At 35.2% G+C, this 17,289-nt stretch overlaps 2 long non-coding RNA genes and 1 pseudogene across 2 annotated transcripts; all 3 read right to left on the bottom strand.

Moving 5' to 3' along the window:
- The window catches only part of LOC119501332, a 37,119-nt pseudogene extending 20,906 nt beyond the window's left edge, over positions 1–16,213 (bottom strand).
- On the bottom strand, positions 861–4,638 carry LOC119501338. Its single transcript, XR_005209799.1, has 3 exons — positions 4,546–4,638; positions 3,668–4,455; positions 861–1,158 (listed from the first exon to the last, which is right to left on the bottom strand). It is a non-coding gene; the product is annotated as an uncharacterized LOC119501338 (long non-coding RNA).
- LOC119501342 lies at positions 8,228–9,506 on the bottom strand. Its single transcript, XR_005209803.1, has 4 exons — positions 9,476–9,506; positions 9,247–9,301; positions 8,740–8,769; positions 8,228–8,262 (listed from the first exon to the last, which is right to left on the bottom strand). It is a non-coding gene; the product is annotated as an uncharacterized LOC119501342 (long non-coding RNA).
- Positions 16,214–17,289: the final 1,076 nt, after the last annotated feature.

Below are 17,289 nucleotides of genomic sequence, written 5' to 3'. Positions count from 1 at the left end.
AGGGGCAGGGGCGGAAAAAATAAATAAAGGGCACCATTTTAAAACCACCCTAGAGGGCACTTTATCTGGTTTTCTCCTATAGAAAGACACTCTAGAGGTCACTTTATCACATTTTCTCCATTGAAAAAACACCCTAGCGTCTACTTTATCTTGTTTTCTCCACTAAAAGGACACCCTAGAGGGCACTTTATCACATTTTCTCCACTGAAAGGGCACTTATGTTTTATCTACCATAGGGGCATCCCAGAGGGCACTTTTGCTCCAGTTTGTTCGAACATTTGTATAGCCACAACAATTACATACAATGTGTGCATTCTTGTGTCATTTCATTGAAAGTCTATGTGGGAAAACAAGTGAATGTCTATGGTTTCTTAAATACAAACTGAAGCCACACTAAATTTTGTATTTGTGACCATGTTGAAGCATAATAGGTTTGTTTAGTTGGAAATGCAGTCAGAGAAGAAATTATTTTATCACAGACAAAGACTTTGTGATAAGAAGTGGCATTAGGAAATAAAACAGTCATTGGGGAATAACAGCATCATGAAATGAAAACAGACTTTGGAAAAATAGCATTTTGAAATCAAATCTGCTGGAATTAAACAAAAAATACTTTCAATAAACAGATATTTTAAAAAGTGCAGGATGAACTAATACACATTCAAATCTGTTGGATTATTTATTCATATGATAATTCATTTCCCAATGTCTTTCATTTAATGTTGCACACTACAAACAAGCATATTTGTTTTTGTAAATCCATGTATTGAACAGGTTTTATTATTCCACAAAGCAAGTATAAAAGCTTTTTTTTCAACTGTCTATGTTTCTGTTTGTACCTCTGTTAATGAGCATGAGTTCAATAAAGAAAGCATACAAAATGACAGTCATAACTGAATTGTTTCAAAGCTTAATAAGAGACACAAAAAACACTCTGAAATAGAGTATGTGAAGAACCGAAACACTTTAGAGCATAAAAAAAGAATTCACAATTTCATCATTACAAAACAAACATTGATTTAATGTGTAATTCCCAGCCCAGACTCAAATGGTGCACCTGAAGTTGAATTAACATAGCTGTAATATATATTTAATTTCCATTGACAAGCACCTCTAATTGCACTCTGCCACGTTCTCTGGTGGACAGAGGTGAAATTACTCCTTCAATACATGTCATTTTTATTTGTCACCAAATTTTTGTCACCTCAGTTTAGTTTTGGGGTTTTCTTGAAAGATGTTATTACATTACCACTATATCCCATATTATTGTATAATACTGCAGGAATCACTTCAGAGTAATTGCATTACAAGACAGTCTACTGTATGGACTAGAGGGAATGAAGTAAAAGGAGACTAACTTTCATTATTTTGTGTTATTTATTGTGGTTTTACCTGAACAGCAACTATAAAATAAATATTAAAAACAAATTATATATATAAATATATATATATATTAAGAAATATATATATATATATATATATATATATTATATTGATTTTTTTTTATATATATTTATCTCTCTCTCTATATATATATATAGAGAGAGAGAAATATATAGGGTGCGATTAAGATATAAATTTGTTTCACTCTTAATAATTAATTAGAGATTAAGTAGATTCTTGAATACCTAAAAAAAACAAGCATAGTATTTGGAATATTTTCCAGATACTATACTAAGATACTATATACAAGTTACAATGTTTTGTTTTTAATAAAAAAAAAAAAATTAAGGTAGTAAATGTGCAAATGTAGATGTGCAAAATTCAACATGTGCAAGAATATTACACTAGCACAGAATGAAGTCTGGTTGAGACAGAAACTATAAAGCTGAGAGTTCTCTGTTAGACAGAGGTGAGGTGTTGTAGAGGGTTATTGCTTTAGGAAAACTACACCGGGGGGGAAATATAAATGCAATTTGTTATATTAATAAATGTATCAATACTTTTTAGACAGAATGGCATATGCATGACATCACTTGGGAGGTTATAAAGAATCACGAGCTCTCCAGTCATATAGGTCACTTTGGTTTGTTTTTTTTCATCCAGGTGGCATTGTAATGGCCTCATGTCCGACTGTACTTGAAGCCACCATCACAACAGCTGAGTTGTTGACCAGATCACGTGATGACGTCACGTCATGCTAACAACGTAAGATTATTTGACAGTCATTACTCCACAGAGTGTTTATTATGGACTTAGACTTTACAACTTCATTTTGAGGAATAAGTCTCATTATTTAAAGATGTATTATTAAGATATAGATTTTTGCACTCTTAATAATTCAAGTTGATTATTGAATACTTAAAAAACAAGCATAGTATTTGGAATATTTTCCCCAATTACCTGTTTGATCCAGTTGGTGGTATCAAATTTCTATTAAAATGTGACTTCTATGTTGATAAAATCCTGATTAAGTTTGCACATTTTCATAGGCAAGCACTGACAGCACTGTTATTAGCTTACTAATATAACTTTTCACCCCAAAGGTATTTCATATGGAACAATAAAGACATTCAATATAAAAAAATAGGACTTTTTTTTATCACACATGGTTTAATAAATGAATATTGACAGTTGGCCAATTACTTAAAAAAAAGTGGTTATTTATTATCTTATAAAGAATTTCTTGATAAATTCAAAACGCCTGTTAAACCAGAAAGTGTCCTTATACTCCTACGTAACCCTGGTACTGTTGATCAACCTTTCAATTTAGAAGATTGTGTGGGAAATATTTATATTGGTGGTTCTAATATAGTGAAAGAGACTAACATTATAGGAACACACTCAGTTATGTTTCTGTGCCTTCATCTGGATGTTTTTGGTCTTCCTTATTTGAGGATGTACAGTGGGAGAAAGCTTGGTGATAAATACTGCATCAATAACAAAGTTGAGGAAGTGTCTTTCAAGATATTACATAGAATTTACCAGGTAAAACTTATATTAGAAAGATTCAAGCTGGATATTGCTTATTAAGTGTGATTTATGTTGACTTGAAAAAGAGAGTATTTCCCATCTATTCTTTCACTGTATATATACAAGAATGTTCTGGATGGATGGAGCCAACTTTCTACAAAAGAAACTTAAGATGAAAGTTGATATAAATATGTTTGATGTAATGATATATTTTAGTAAAGATAACATTGGTAATAACATGCTGTATTTAATAACATTATTTATCATTTTGGGAAAATTTCATATTCATAAGACAAAATGGTCAGGAACCAAGCCAACTTTCCTGCACTTTATTAATGAATTCAAACATTATCATAAACAATATTAAAAACAAAAAAAACATTAAGACTTTTAAATTGTGAAATGATTATAATATGATAATATGAACTCTTGCATTCTGAAATGTATATGCAATTATTTTGTTTTGTTGTATGTATCTGTTTGTACCTCTGTTAATGAGCATGTCTTCAATAAAGAAAACATAAAATAAGCAAAATAGAGTGAAGAACTGACACACTTCAGAGAGCATTAAAAAAAATCACAATTTGGTCAATAAAAAAAACATTGATTTAATGCGTAATCCCCAGCCCAGACTCAAATGGTGCACATTTACCTGAAGCTGAATTAACAAAGCTTTATTATTTATTTAATTTTCATGGACAAGCACCTCTAATTGCACTCTGCCACGCTCTCTGGTGGACAGAGGTGAAATTACTTCTTCAATAAATTTAATTTTTATTTGTCACCAAATTTTTGTCACCTCAGTTTAGTTTTGGGGGTTTCTTGAAAATATGTTATTGCATTACCACTGTATCCCATAATATGGTATAATACTGCAGGAATCACAGTCTAGTGTATGGACTAGAAGGAATGAAGTAAAAGGAGACTAATGACAACTTTCATTATTTTTTGTTATTTATTGCGGTTTTACTTGAACAACAGTAACTGTAGCACACTGTTTCAATATATAGCAGGTACAAAATATAAAATACTGTTGGATCATCAGGTACAGCATATGTAATCAGTAGTCTGAAAAAGTTTCAATTTCCAACCAATTTCACCCAATTTTATTATTTATTTTATCTGCTAATCACCAGATTCATGATTCCTGAGAGACTATATCAGAAATGACCACCTGAATAAACAAAGCACAACTAGCACATAGCCTAATATTGTAGTGTTTCTCAACGGGGATGGTACTGCCCCCAAATCTATTCACATGGTAGATCACCGAGAAAGCTAGGTATAGAATAGAATTTCACCCAGGAGACCGGAGTTCACATCCTGTGTGAAACCAAAACTTTTTTGCCTAAACTTAACAAAGTTGTACTTTTGTTGCCTAAACCTGTTTGTTTGCCTAAACCTAAAGAATTTGTAGTTTTGCTAAGAAGTCAAAGTTTTAAAGCCTAAACCTAAACAAATTGTATTTTATTTTGCCTAAACATTAACAAGTTGTAGTTCTGTGGCCTAAACCTAAAGAAGTTGTAGTTTTGTTGCATAAACCTAAAGAACTGAAGTTGTACTTTTGTTGCCTAATCTCAAAGAAGTTGTACTTTTGTTGCCTAAACCTAATACAATTGTAGTTGCCTAAACCTAAAGAAGTTGCATTTTCCTTGCATAAATCTAAAGAAGTGAAGTTGTAGTTTTTTTTGCCTAAACCTGTTTTTTTTATTGCCTAAACCTAAATAAGTTGTATTTATTTTGCCTAAACATAAAGAAGTTTTAGTTTTGTTACCTAAACCTAAAGAAGTTGTAGTTTTGTTGCATACACCTAAAGAAGTTGTATTTATTTTGCCTAAACATAAAGAAGTTGTAGTATTGTTGCCTAAAAATAAAGAAGTTGTAGTTTTGTTACCTAAACATAAAGAAGTTGTATTTATTTTGTCTAAACATAAAGAAGTTGTAGTTTTGTTGCCTAAACCTAAAGAAGCCTTTTTGTTTCTGTTCAAAACGTGACGTTTCATTTACTTTTACAACGTGTTAGAAAGTGTTCCGTTTAAGATCACTTTTACTTTTATAACGTAGTAGGCGTAGTAGGTCCCTAATGACCCACATCTATGGTGCTTATAGCGACTGATAACGCCTGTTTAATGGACTGATAACAGTCGAATTGGCTGCCTAGCCTCAAAGTGTCTCTCTGATTGGCAGCTGTTTGATAACAAATCTATATCACTGGCCCAAAAAAGGTTGAGAATCACTGGAATAATGCAAAATAAAATCAAATGCGTAGAAAGAGTGATGAAGCCTGTTCAGACTTTCTTCAGCAAGGTAGAGGTATGATAATTTGTAGCAGATACTATATGCATTACATGCTTGCAAATGAAAACCAAAAAGCCATATTGCCCACCTCATGTGGACTTTTTTCACGATGTGATAAATCAAGATGTAGACCTCCACAGCAGTATGTAGGCTTAGATCTACGGGCTGTTGACAAAGTCTTCTCCATCAGTAATCATCCGTCTCAGTGCGCTCAGTATCAGTGTATCAGTGTCATCATCTGTGTCGATCTCTAAGTAGTAGTTCTTCACAGGAAAGATGCATTTTGGTGAAAAACCCAGCGCCGCACTCAGTTCAGCAATCTAAATTTGAACAATTTGACATTTAAGAAATGAAAGTGCTGATCAAAGGAGTTTTTGTGTTAAAATTTTAAAACGTGAAGCAAACTAATACTCCAACTTGAAACACAACTCAATTACCAGACTTACCTTTTGCTTCAGGAACTTGCTCTTATACACGTTCTTTATATCTGCGTTGACCTCTGGACAGGCTTCATCAATTTTGGTGAGAATAGCCAGTTGGGGAATCTCTGTTGATTCAGAGCAGAATCTGATTCAATCAAAATAATGTTTGTCAGGTTATTTGATTCAAGTTATGAAACCCAGAAACTAACCCTTACCCATGTCTTTTGCTGCAAGTCTGACATCTCTCATCTTTCTCACAGTTTCATCAGGCATTAAACTTAATGTGGTGGCAGGGATGACACAAACCAGAACATGAACTCGGTCATTCAGAGTGGGGGTTTTGTTGTAGTATTGATTTTCCTCTGATATTTTAGAGCAAGGATTGAACTGGAAAACAATGTGAATCAAAGAATAACTTTTTCATGTAAATAGTATCTTTATGTGAATAAAATAATTTATGCAAAACAGATCACACAGCTGGATTGTATTACTGAAATATATCCAACAAAGTTTAATAAATTCAGTAATTGTACTGTACAGTGTAGCCATCGTTTATATGCCCCTCCATGGCCAGTTTGATGTCTTCCACACAAACTCCTCTCTTAGTTCCCACCTCAAGGCCCATGATGTCAGAGAAAGCAAAAGGGTAAAATGTTCCTGGTCGTCCTTTCTGGATTTTGTAAGTTCTGTACTGTAAAACAGAAAAGTGCAGTTATAACAACGATAGTGACACCTATTGAATAATGGCTATGAAGCAGTTTGTCTGTATGAGGGGTGGAAGTAACAAATTAATTGATGCAGCCATAAAAATGGATGTGAAATGACAAATGGAGTGATAGAAGTGATGAAGTGATTTGATTAATTTAAAGCTGATTTGACTAAAACAGTCGTGATATGATGAAAACAGAGCCATATTTCATCATTAAATGTTGTTGTGAATGATGAACGGTCGACAGTTGATTATCAGAGCAACACTGTTTCAAATACAATATCAATCAAATTATCAAATCAATTGACAATTTATCGCACAATTCAAACTCATTTTCATTACTTCTCTTTTCTTCAATTATTTTTTGTTGAGGCCACTTTCCTTAAATGATAAATGGCAATTTTGTGTTTTGAATGATGAATGTAAGATGAGGAAAATGATGAAACATGGGTCTGTTTTCATCATATCACGGCTGTTTTAGTTAAATCAGCTTTAAATTAATCAAATCACTTGATAACTTATCACTCAATTTTTTTACTTCACATCCATTTTTATGGCTTCAATTTTCAATTCACATGCATCTTCATCACTTCCCTTTTCTTCGATTATTTTTTGTTACTACCACCCCTCACCTCTTGCTCAATAGTTTCACCACAACTAGTTGCTCAACTGCTGCTCACCGGATCTGTGTAAAGCAATCATCTTTGCAGCTGCACATTAAAATACTAGGTGGAAGAAAAGTTTTCCAGTGCATGAAATACATGACCTCAGATAAACCACACTGAAAAGTGATTCACTTTAACAGGCTACTCTATCAAAAAGTAAGCACAACTACATGCCAAGTATACCTTTCTGTAGGCCTATAAGGCAAGAATACTTAATTACACTTTTCTTAAGTATATCTTGATCAAAAGATTAAGTACAAGTAAGCCTATAAACCAAGTACACTTAGACTTTTCTGTGTACTTGTCAGTATAAGCCAAGTATACTTATGTATAATTTTGTTAAAAGGACTGTTTGTAACTTTTTACACGTATAAATCTACCGGGTCGGTGTCCCATGCACGCTCGCACATGCGCGCTCGCGTGTGGCTACGCTGTACAGACCGCTCCGCTGCCTGCTTGTCTTCACTCACACAACGTGCGCGTTCTCGTTCCACCTCACGTTCATGCGCAAACACTGCACACTGCAGAAGAGTTAGTTTAGCTCTGAGAATATCTAGTGAATGTACAGTGGACGTTTGTGCAGAAATAACTGCTGCAGCTCCTCCAGACCAACAGAGGTTTCCGTGTCTTGTGAAGTGACGGAGCTCCGCAGCGAGAAACGTTATCGTCACCCTGTTCACTCCGGCTGCGGTCGGGAGACGATAACGTTTCTCTTCCTGCTTCAGCAGGCTAAGCCAACACTAGGATCAGCATTGTTTCATGGAGAGACCTTCGTCTGGTCAGCTAACATTACTGCCAAGCAGCTGAAATATAGAGTGATATTGTGGTTTTAGCTGATGTGTGTCAACTCACTGTTTTGAGCGATGCTCGTTCATGTCTATTTAGAGCCAGCAAGCGCGACCCCGATGCTGACTTTCGTTGACTTAACGGCCACAGGTGTCGCTGTTAAGCATTTCTGAAAGTTACAAATAGTCCCTTTAAGTACTCGTATTTAAAGTTTAAAAGAAGTATACTAATAGCACACTTGAATAAACTTCTTTTTGGTAAGGGTCATACTTTTGTGGTGAAGCTCTCTCCAGTGGTTGCATCTTCCGAAGCTCGAACAGTGATTCTGCCTCGTAGAACACTTTCTACAGAGTTGATGAAGCTGGACTTGGCAGAACCAATGGGTCCATAAAACAGAACACTGAGCTGTTGGACTTCATTGTTATGAGGCTGATAATCCTCCACAAACTGCAGATCTCTCTTGTTGTTGCTGTTCAATAAAGAAAGAGTTAGATTAGATTTTAGATTTTCTTATCTAAATCAGTTTTGTATATGATGCACGTTATCTGTGGTTGCTGCATAGTATCACAAACAACAGTGACATTGAACCACTATGTTACTGAAACTGACAACAAACAGGAAATGACATAACAAAAGGCAGTCTCAACAAAGGAATGTGTGCAGTTCTGTAGTTTTGTTTTTAAATATGAGAAAAGCCTTTAAACACCAGAGGCACCACAAATTGAACACATCACTCACCCCCATGGTACGCTCCTCCAATCTTTAATCAAAGCTGACAAGTAAAGTGCACATGTTGATTTAATACATGAGTCACATTTTAATGCAATAACTTCAACACAAATGAAGAATCTGCTGGATTTTTTTTGTCTTGTGAAATAGATGTGCAAAGTGCTCTTCTGATCTGTATATGTTAAAACAATGTTCTGAAATATTTTGAGTATCTTACTCTCAGGTTTTGACGGTCCTCCGCCCATGGCTACAATAAGAAATGAAGACAACATGTGAACAAGAAACATTATTACACATTATTTATTACCTAAAACAAAACCAAATGAGAACAGAATATTTGAAGCTTAATATTTCAGAATATTTATTTGTCAGTTCAGACATGTTACTGTTAAACTGACTCAAGTGTGCTGCACCAGCAAACTATTTATTCTTTATGAATTTGTTTAATTGTATTTAATTTAAATCACAGAAAATATACAATAAATGAAGTGTGTTCAAGAAGGGAGAGTGAAAGTACAAAGGTAAACTAACAAGAAAATTATAAAGTTAAGATTTTTTTCACTTTCACTTGATCAACAGAAGTATTAGGACAGAAGCAAAAAATAATTGCATCACTCCATGAATTTAATGATACTGATGATAAGATGACTGCCCTCTCTAGTATCTCCATCCTAAGAAACTTTTATTCAACATTTATCAGTATAAATAGAAAAAAAAATCTTACCTCAGCTGTTGTGCCCGCTGAAAGAAGTGGTGATGGTTTACCTCAAGTAATGACTCTGAAATTGAGAAAGTTGAGGAATTGAGGAAGTTGTTTTATGCTGTATTCCAATTTTCTTTTTTATCACTTTGACAAATTATGTGACCATAGAACTTAACCACAGATTCTTGAGGACAAACTAAAGCAAATGATTATAAGTGAGTTATTTATGAGACATTCATGGTCAGTGTACCTAAGAGCGTAGTTATTGCCGCCTGTTTGGGTGATACAGTGGTGCATATCCTGTGAGGACACGCAGCTTTAAATGTTTTGGCATCCTTTCGATTTCCTTTGGGTCATGTGATTTGAAAGAATTTACCTCTCACATGCGCACTGTATGTAGGAACTAGCCACCAAGTGACTACAGTATACTGAGCCACAACTGAATGAATGAATAGCTGCATGAACTGCTCAGAATATTTAGATTAGAATCAAAAGAATGATGTAGAGCAATAAATGCTATAATACACTTCCCTCCCACAATCAGAATAGTTTCATTTCCACTATATATGTAGATGACTTTGAGGCAGGACTGACAGCAGTGCTCTACATCTTTACAGAACTAAATGCATTATAATATAACCATCCTAGACTAGACACACTGTAAAAGGATGGCAGTGATGGTCACATGATTTTGCACCATAACGTCAGTGCAGCAACAAAATATAGATTAACAAACAATTAACAAAACAATTGGATGTACAGTAATTGTTGAGCCATTTGATTCCATTAAAATGATAAATGCTGACCTCTGGTGGATATGTGAAGGCACGTTCATGGAGAACACACAAAACATGTTCAAACTATAAAATTCAGCGTATACACAATCCTGCTATCCTGTTACTGCAGACCTTCCACTCTGGACTGTCTTTACCAGAGGGCCAGGGGATCAAACATACTGACTACCAGTGGCAGTCTCAGCCTGTCTGAGGGGCAGGGGCGGAAAAAACAATAAAGGCACCGGTTGCTCGCGGTGGGGCACCAGAATGCAGAGAGTTTTCTAGCATATCGGGCAGCCTTTATGGTATTGTATCATGCTTTCTCCATTTTAAGACCACCCTAGAGGACACTTTTTCACATTTCTACCCTGGAAGGGCACCCTAGATGTCACTTTATCGAGTTTTCTTCATTTAACATATGTGCTGGAAGGTGTGGTTCACCTAGACAGACATATCTAAAATAAATCAAGAATAGCGCCACAACTACGAGGTCTATATGCATGATCTTGATATCTATGGATAGGTACGACCTCAGAGAATTCATACACAGTGTCCGTAACATTGTGACTGTTACTATGCCTGAGTAAATTGTGATAAACCAAAGTAATAAATTACATTTTTATCCTCGCCTAAAATATTTACTAGATTAGACAGTGTTTAACACCATTATAGCAATGATGCCATGCACAGAGACGCCACTGAATTCATTCAACAACTCCTCGACTACAACTGTGCCAAAGCAGATATAAATAACACAAAGCACGTATATTCTACAAAGGTTTTAGTCAGGATAGGACCAGGAGGACTCTCCATTTGGCCACTTAGATACCTAAAGTGTGCCAAATGGGTTTTCTACCTCTTGAAAGGGAATCTGGCTATAACATACTACTGATATCAACTACAGGAGGCTATGTGCACACAATGGAGCCTTTGGCCATGACATTTACCCTGTGCATCATCACATTCTTCCATTGTGCTCAGTATAAATATCAATAAAAAACAACAGATTTGTATAATTTTGACTCCAAATGGAATAGTTTTATTATAATAATGAAACATGATCAAGTAAAACTTAGATAATAACAAATAAAATCAATAACAATGTAAATAAGATAACAAGAAATAATCCAAAGTCAAGTTTGTACATTCAATATAAAAACAGTAAAAATACAATTTCTCATGCGTTGATTTTGTAACTAAAATATTGAAATCATTACCAAACTAACATTGTTTGGACAAAAATACACTTGGAGTTTTGTTTTAGTAGCGTTAAGGCCTCGTCTTTTAGAAACTATTTGGAAAAAAGACCACCACAGCATTTTATGAAGTTTTAACACACAGCTCAGCCGAACCCGCTACCGGGTATGTCGAATAGAAGACGTTAAGGGTACCCTTTAGGGCACTTTATCTCATTTTCTCCATTATAGAGCACCCTAGAGGGCATAGTTATTGCATTTCCCCAGTCTACTGTATGGCGGCCTCAACAATTACATACAGTGTGTGCATTCTTGTGTCATTTCATTATTGAAAGTCTATGATATGTGGGAAAACAAGTGAATGTCTATGGTTTCTTAAATACAAAGGGAAGCCACACTAAAGTTTGTATTTGTAACCATGTTGAAGCATAGTAGGTTTTTTTAGTTGGAAATGCAGTGAGTTCAATAAAGAAAGCATAAAACAACTGACAGTCATTACTGAATTGTTTCAAAGCTAAATAAGAGAAACAAAAAACAAAAAAAGCACTGGCACTGGCCCAAAAAAGGTTGAGAATCACTGGAATAATGCAAAAAATCAAATGCATAGAAAGAGTGATAAAGCCTGTTCATACTTTATTCAGCAAGGTAGAGGTATGATAATGTGTAGCAGATACTATATGCATTACATGCTTGCAAATGAAAACCAAAAAGCCATATTGCCCACCACATGTGGACTTTTTTCATGATGTGGTAAATCAAGATGTGGACCTCCACAGCAGTATGTAGGCTTAGATCTACAGGTTGTTGACAAAGTCTTCTCCATCAGCAATCATCCGTCTCAGTGCGCTCAGTATCAGTGTATCAGTGTCATCATCTGTGTCGATCTCTGAGCAGTAGTTCTTCACAGGAAAGATGCATTTCGGTATAATACCCAGCGCCGCACTCAGATCGTCCACCTAAATTTGAACAATTTGACATTTAAGAAATTAAAGTGCTGATCAAAGGAGGTTTTGTGCTAAAATTTTAAAACGTAAAGCAAACTAATACTCCAACTTGAAAAACAACTCAATTACCAGACTTACCTTATCCCTCAGGAACTTGCTCTTATACACGTTCCTTATATCTGTTTTGACCTCTGGACAGGCTGCATCAATTTTGGTGAGAATAGCCAGTTGGGGAATCCCTGTTGATTCAGAGCAGAATCTGATTCAATCAAAATAATGTTTGTCAGGTTATTTGATTCAAGTTATGAAACCCAGAAACTAACCCTTACCCAGGTCTGTAGCTGCAAGTCTGACTTCCCTCATCTTTCTCTCAGTCTTAGCACTCAACACACTTGATGTGGTGGCAGAGACGACACAAACCAGAACATGAACTCGGTCCTTCAGAGTGGGGGTTCTGTTGTAGTATTGATTATCCTCTGATATTTTAGAGCCAGGTTTGAACTGGAATACAATGTAAATCAAAGAATAACTTTTTCATGTTAATAGTATCTTTATGTGAATAAAATTATTTATGCAAAACAGATCACAAAGCTGGATTGTATTACTGAAATATATCCAACAAAGTTTAATAAATTCAGTAATTGTACTGTACAGGGTAGCCATCTTTTATGTGCCCCTCCATGGCCAGTTTGATGTCTTCCACACAAACTCCTCTGTTAGTTCCCTGCTCAAGGCCCATGATGTCAGTGAAAGCAAAAGGGTAAAATGTCCCTGGTCGTCCTTTCTGGATTTTGTAAGTTGTGTACTGTAAAACAGAAAAGTGCAGTTATAACAACAATAGTACCACCTACTGAATAATGGCTATGAAGCAGTTTGTCTGTATGAGCGGTGGAAGTAACAAATTAAAAGACAAAAATGCAGATAATGAAGATGCATGTGAATTACAAAATGGAGCCATAAAAATGGATGTGAAATGAAAAATGTTGTGATAAGTTATCAAGTGATTTGATTAATTTAAAGCTGATTTCACTAAAACAGCCGTGATATGATGAAAACAGACCCATGTTTTATCATTTTCTCCATCATACATTCATCATTCATCATTCATAACACAAAATTGCCATTTATCATTTAAGGAATGAAAATGCATATGAAGTAATAATGGAAGAGATGAAAATGTATATGAATTGAAGAATAGAGTATAAATTGTCGATTGATTTGATAAACTTGATTGACATTTAACAGTGTTGCCTTGACAATCAACTGTCAACCATTCATCATTCACAACACCCAACTGACATTTATCGTTTTGTAGCACGCAATTGTTGTTACTTCCACCCTATAAAAAAAAGAAAACGCCCACTCAGCGAACCTCTGGTTATTGATTGATTTTTTGGGCAAAAGGAACAAAAAATTGCAATAATCACTTACCTCTACTTCAATTATTTTTTGTTACTTGCACAGTTGAGGCCACTTTCCTTAAATGATAAATGTCAATTTTGTGTTGTGAATGATGATGAATGTAAGATGGTGAAAATGATGAAACAAGTTTCTGGTTTCATCATACCACGACTGTTTTAGTGAAATCAGCTTTAAATTAATCAAATCACTTGATATCTTATCACTCCATTTTTCATTTCACATGCATCTTCATTACCTGAATTTTTATCAATTCATTTTTGTTACTTCAACCCCGCATATGTCTCTTGCTCAATAGTTTCAACACAACTAATTTAGTTGCTCAACTGCTGCTCACCTGATCTGTGTAAAGCAATCATCTTTGCAGGTGCACATAAAAAAATTAAATCATTTAAATACTAGGTGGAAGAAAAGTTTTACAGTGCATGAAATACATGACCTTGGTTAAACCACACTGAAAAGTGATTCACTTTAATAGGCTATAGGCTATAGAATACAAGCCAAGTATACCTTGCTGTAGGCCTATGAGGCAAGAATACATAATTATACTTTTCTTAAGTAAATCTTGATCATCAGATTAAGTACAAGTAGGCCTATAAGCCAAGTACACTTAAACGTTTCTGTATACTTGTCAGTATGAGCCAAGTATACTTAGACTTTTCTGTATACTTTGGAAAGTTCAATTCAATTCAATTTATTTTTATATAGCGTCAAATCATAACAGAAGTTATCTCGAGACGCTTTATATATAGAGCAGGTCTTAGACCGTACTCTATAGTTTAGAGACCCAACAAGAGATCCCACCAAGAGCATTGCATCGGAATGCGCTGTGGCCAGGAAAAACTCCCCGTTTAGCGAGTAGAAACCTAGAGCAGAACCAGGCTCTGGGTGGGCAACCATCTGCCTCGACCGGTTGGGTTGAGAGAGAAAGAGAGTGAGAGACAGAGAGAGAGCAAGTATACTTAGACTTTTCTGTATACTTGTCAGTATGAGCCGAGTATACTTATGTATACTTTTGTTAAGTATATCTCTGATAAGTACATAAAAAGTAAACTGAAAGTATACACTCGTATTTTAAGTTTAAAAGAAGTATACTAATAGCACACTTGAATAAACTTCTTTTTGGTAAGGGTCATACTTTTATGGTGAAGCTGTTTCCAAAGGGTGCATCTTCCAAAGCTCCAACAGTGATTCTGCCTCGTAAAGCACTTTCGACAGAGTTGATGAAGCTGGACTTGCCAGAACCAGCGGGTCCATAAAGCAGAACTCTGAGCTGTTGGACCTCATCATTATGAAGCGGATACTCTTTCACATACTGCAGGTCTATCTCGTTGTGTCTGTTCAACAAAGGAAGAGTTAGATTAGATTTTAGATTTCCTTGTCTAAAGCAGTTTTGTATATGGTGGTGAACGTATTCTGTGGTTGCTGCATAGTGTCACAAATAGCAGTGACATTGAACCACCATGTTACTGAAACTGACAACAAACAGGAAATGGAATAACAAAGGGCAGTTTCAACAAAGGAGTGTGTGCAGTTCTGTAGTTTTGGTTTTAAAAATGAGAAGAGCCTTTAAACACCAGAGGCACCATCAATTGAACACATCACTCACCCCCACGTTATGCTCCTCCATTCTTTAATCAAAGCTGACAAGTAAAGTGCACATGTTGATTTAATACATGAGTCACATTTTACGGAAATAACTTCAACACAAATGAAGAATCTGCTGGATTTTTTTTTGTCTCGTGAAATAGATGTGCAAAGTGCTCTTGTGATCTGTATACGTTTAAACAATGTTCTGAAATATTTTGAGTATCTTACTCTCAGGAGGAGGTTTTGACTGTCCTCCGCCCATGGCTACAATAAGAAATGGTAACATGTAAACAGGAAACATACTACACATTATTTATTACCTAAAGCCAAACCAAATGTCAACAGAATATTTGAAGCTTAATTTGTCAGTTCAGACATGTTACTTATCACTAAACAATGTTCTGAAATATGTTGAGTATCTTACTCTCAGGTTTTGACGGTCCTCCGCCCATGGCTACAATAAGAAATTAAGGCAACATGTAAACAAGAAACATTATTACGCATTAAATTGTTTAATTCTATTTCATTGAAATCACAGAAAATATACAATAAATGAAGTGTGTTCAAGAAGGGAAAGTGAAAGTACAAAGGTAAACTAACAAGAACATCATAAAGTTAACATTTATTTCACTTTCACTTGATCAAAAGAAGTATTAGGACAGAAGCTAAATTAAATTGTATCACTCCATGAATTTAATGATACTGAAGATAAGATGACTGCCTTCTCTAGTATTTTCTTCTTCTTTGTTTAACTGCTCTATCCTAAGAAACTTTTATCCAACATTTATCAGTATGAATATAAAAAAAATTCTTACCTCAGCTGTTGTGCATGTGGAAAGAAGTGGTGATGGTTTACTTCAAGTAATGACTCTGAAATTGAGAAAGTTGAGGAAGTTTTTTAAACTGTATTCCAGTTTTCTTTTTATCACTTTGCAAATTATGTGACCATAGAACTTAACCACAGTTTCTTGAGGACAAATTAAAGCAGATAATTATTTATGAGTGAGTTATTTATGAGACATTCATGTATACCTAAGAGCGTAGTTGTTGCCGCCTGTTTGGGTGATACAGTGGTGCATATCCTGTGAGGCTACGCAGCTTTAAATGTTTTGACATCCTTTCGGTTTCCTTTGGGTCATGTGATTTGAAAGAATTTACCTCTTACATAGGTACTGTATGTAGGAACTAGCCACCAAGTGACTACAGTATACTAAGCCACAACTAAATGAATGAATAGCTGCATGCACTGCTCAAATATTTAGATTAGAATCAAAAGAATGATGTAGAGCAATAAATGCTATAATACACTTCCCTCCCACAATCAGGATAGTTTCATTTTCACTATATATGTATATGACTTTGAGGCAGGACTGACAGCAGTGCTCTACATCTTTACAGAACTAAATGCATTATAATATAACCATCCTAGACTAGACACACTGTATAAGGATGGCAGTGACGGTCACATGATTTTGCACCAAAACGTCAGTTCAGCAACAAAATATAGATTAACAAATAATGCAAACCAATTGGATGTACAGTAATTGTTGAGCCATTTGATTCCATTAAAATGACAAATGCTGACCTCTGGTGGATATGTGAAGGCACATTCATGGAGAACACACAAAACATGTTCAAAGTAAAAAATTCAGCGTATACACACTCCTGCTATCCTGTTACTGCAGACCTTCCACTCTGGACTGTCTTTACCAGAGGGCCAGGGGATCAAACATACTGACTGCCAGTGGCAGTCTCAGCCTGTCTGAGGGGCAGGGGCAAAAAAAACAATAAAGTCACCAGTTGCACGCGGTGGGGCACCAGAATGCAGAAAGTTTTCTAGCATGTAGGGTAGCCTTTATGGTATTGTATCATGCTTTCTCCATTTTTAAGACCACCTTAGAGAGCACTTTATCACATTTTCTCCACTGAAAGGACACCACTCTGAAATAGAGTAGTGAAGAATTGACACACTTTAAAGAGTATAACATTTTTTTCACAATTTGGTCAATACAAAAAAACATTGATTTTATGCGTAATTCCCAGCCCAGACTCAAATGGTGCACATTTACCTGAAGTTGAATTAACATAGCTTTATTATATATTTAATTTTCATTGACAAGCACCTCTAATTGCACTCTG

Source organism: Sebastes umbrosus, chromosome 14 (genome assembly GCF_015220745.1).
Source record: "Sebastes umbrosus isolate fSebUmb1 chromosome 14, fSebUmb1.pri, whole genome shotgun sequence".
Lineage (NCBI taxonomy): Eukaryota > Metazoa > Chordata > Actinopteri > Perciformes > Sebastidae > Sebastes > Sebastes umbrosus.
The sequence above is the reverse complement of the archived record's forward strand: the minus strand, read 5'-3'. Positions and strand labels throughout refer to the sequence as shown.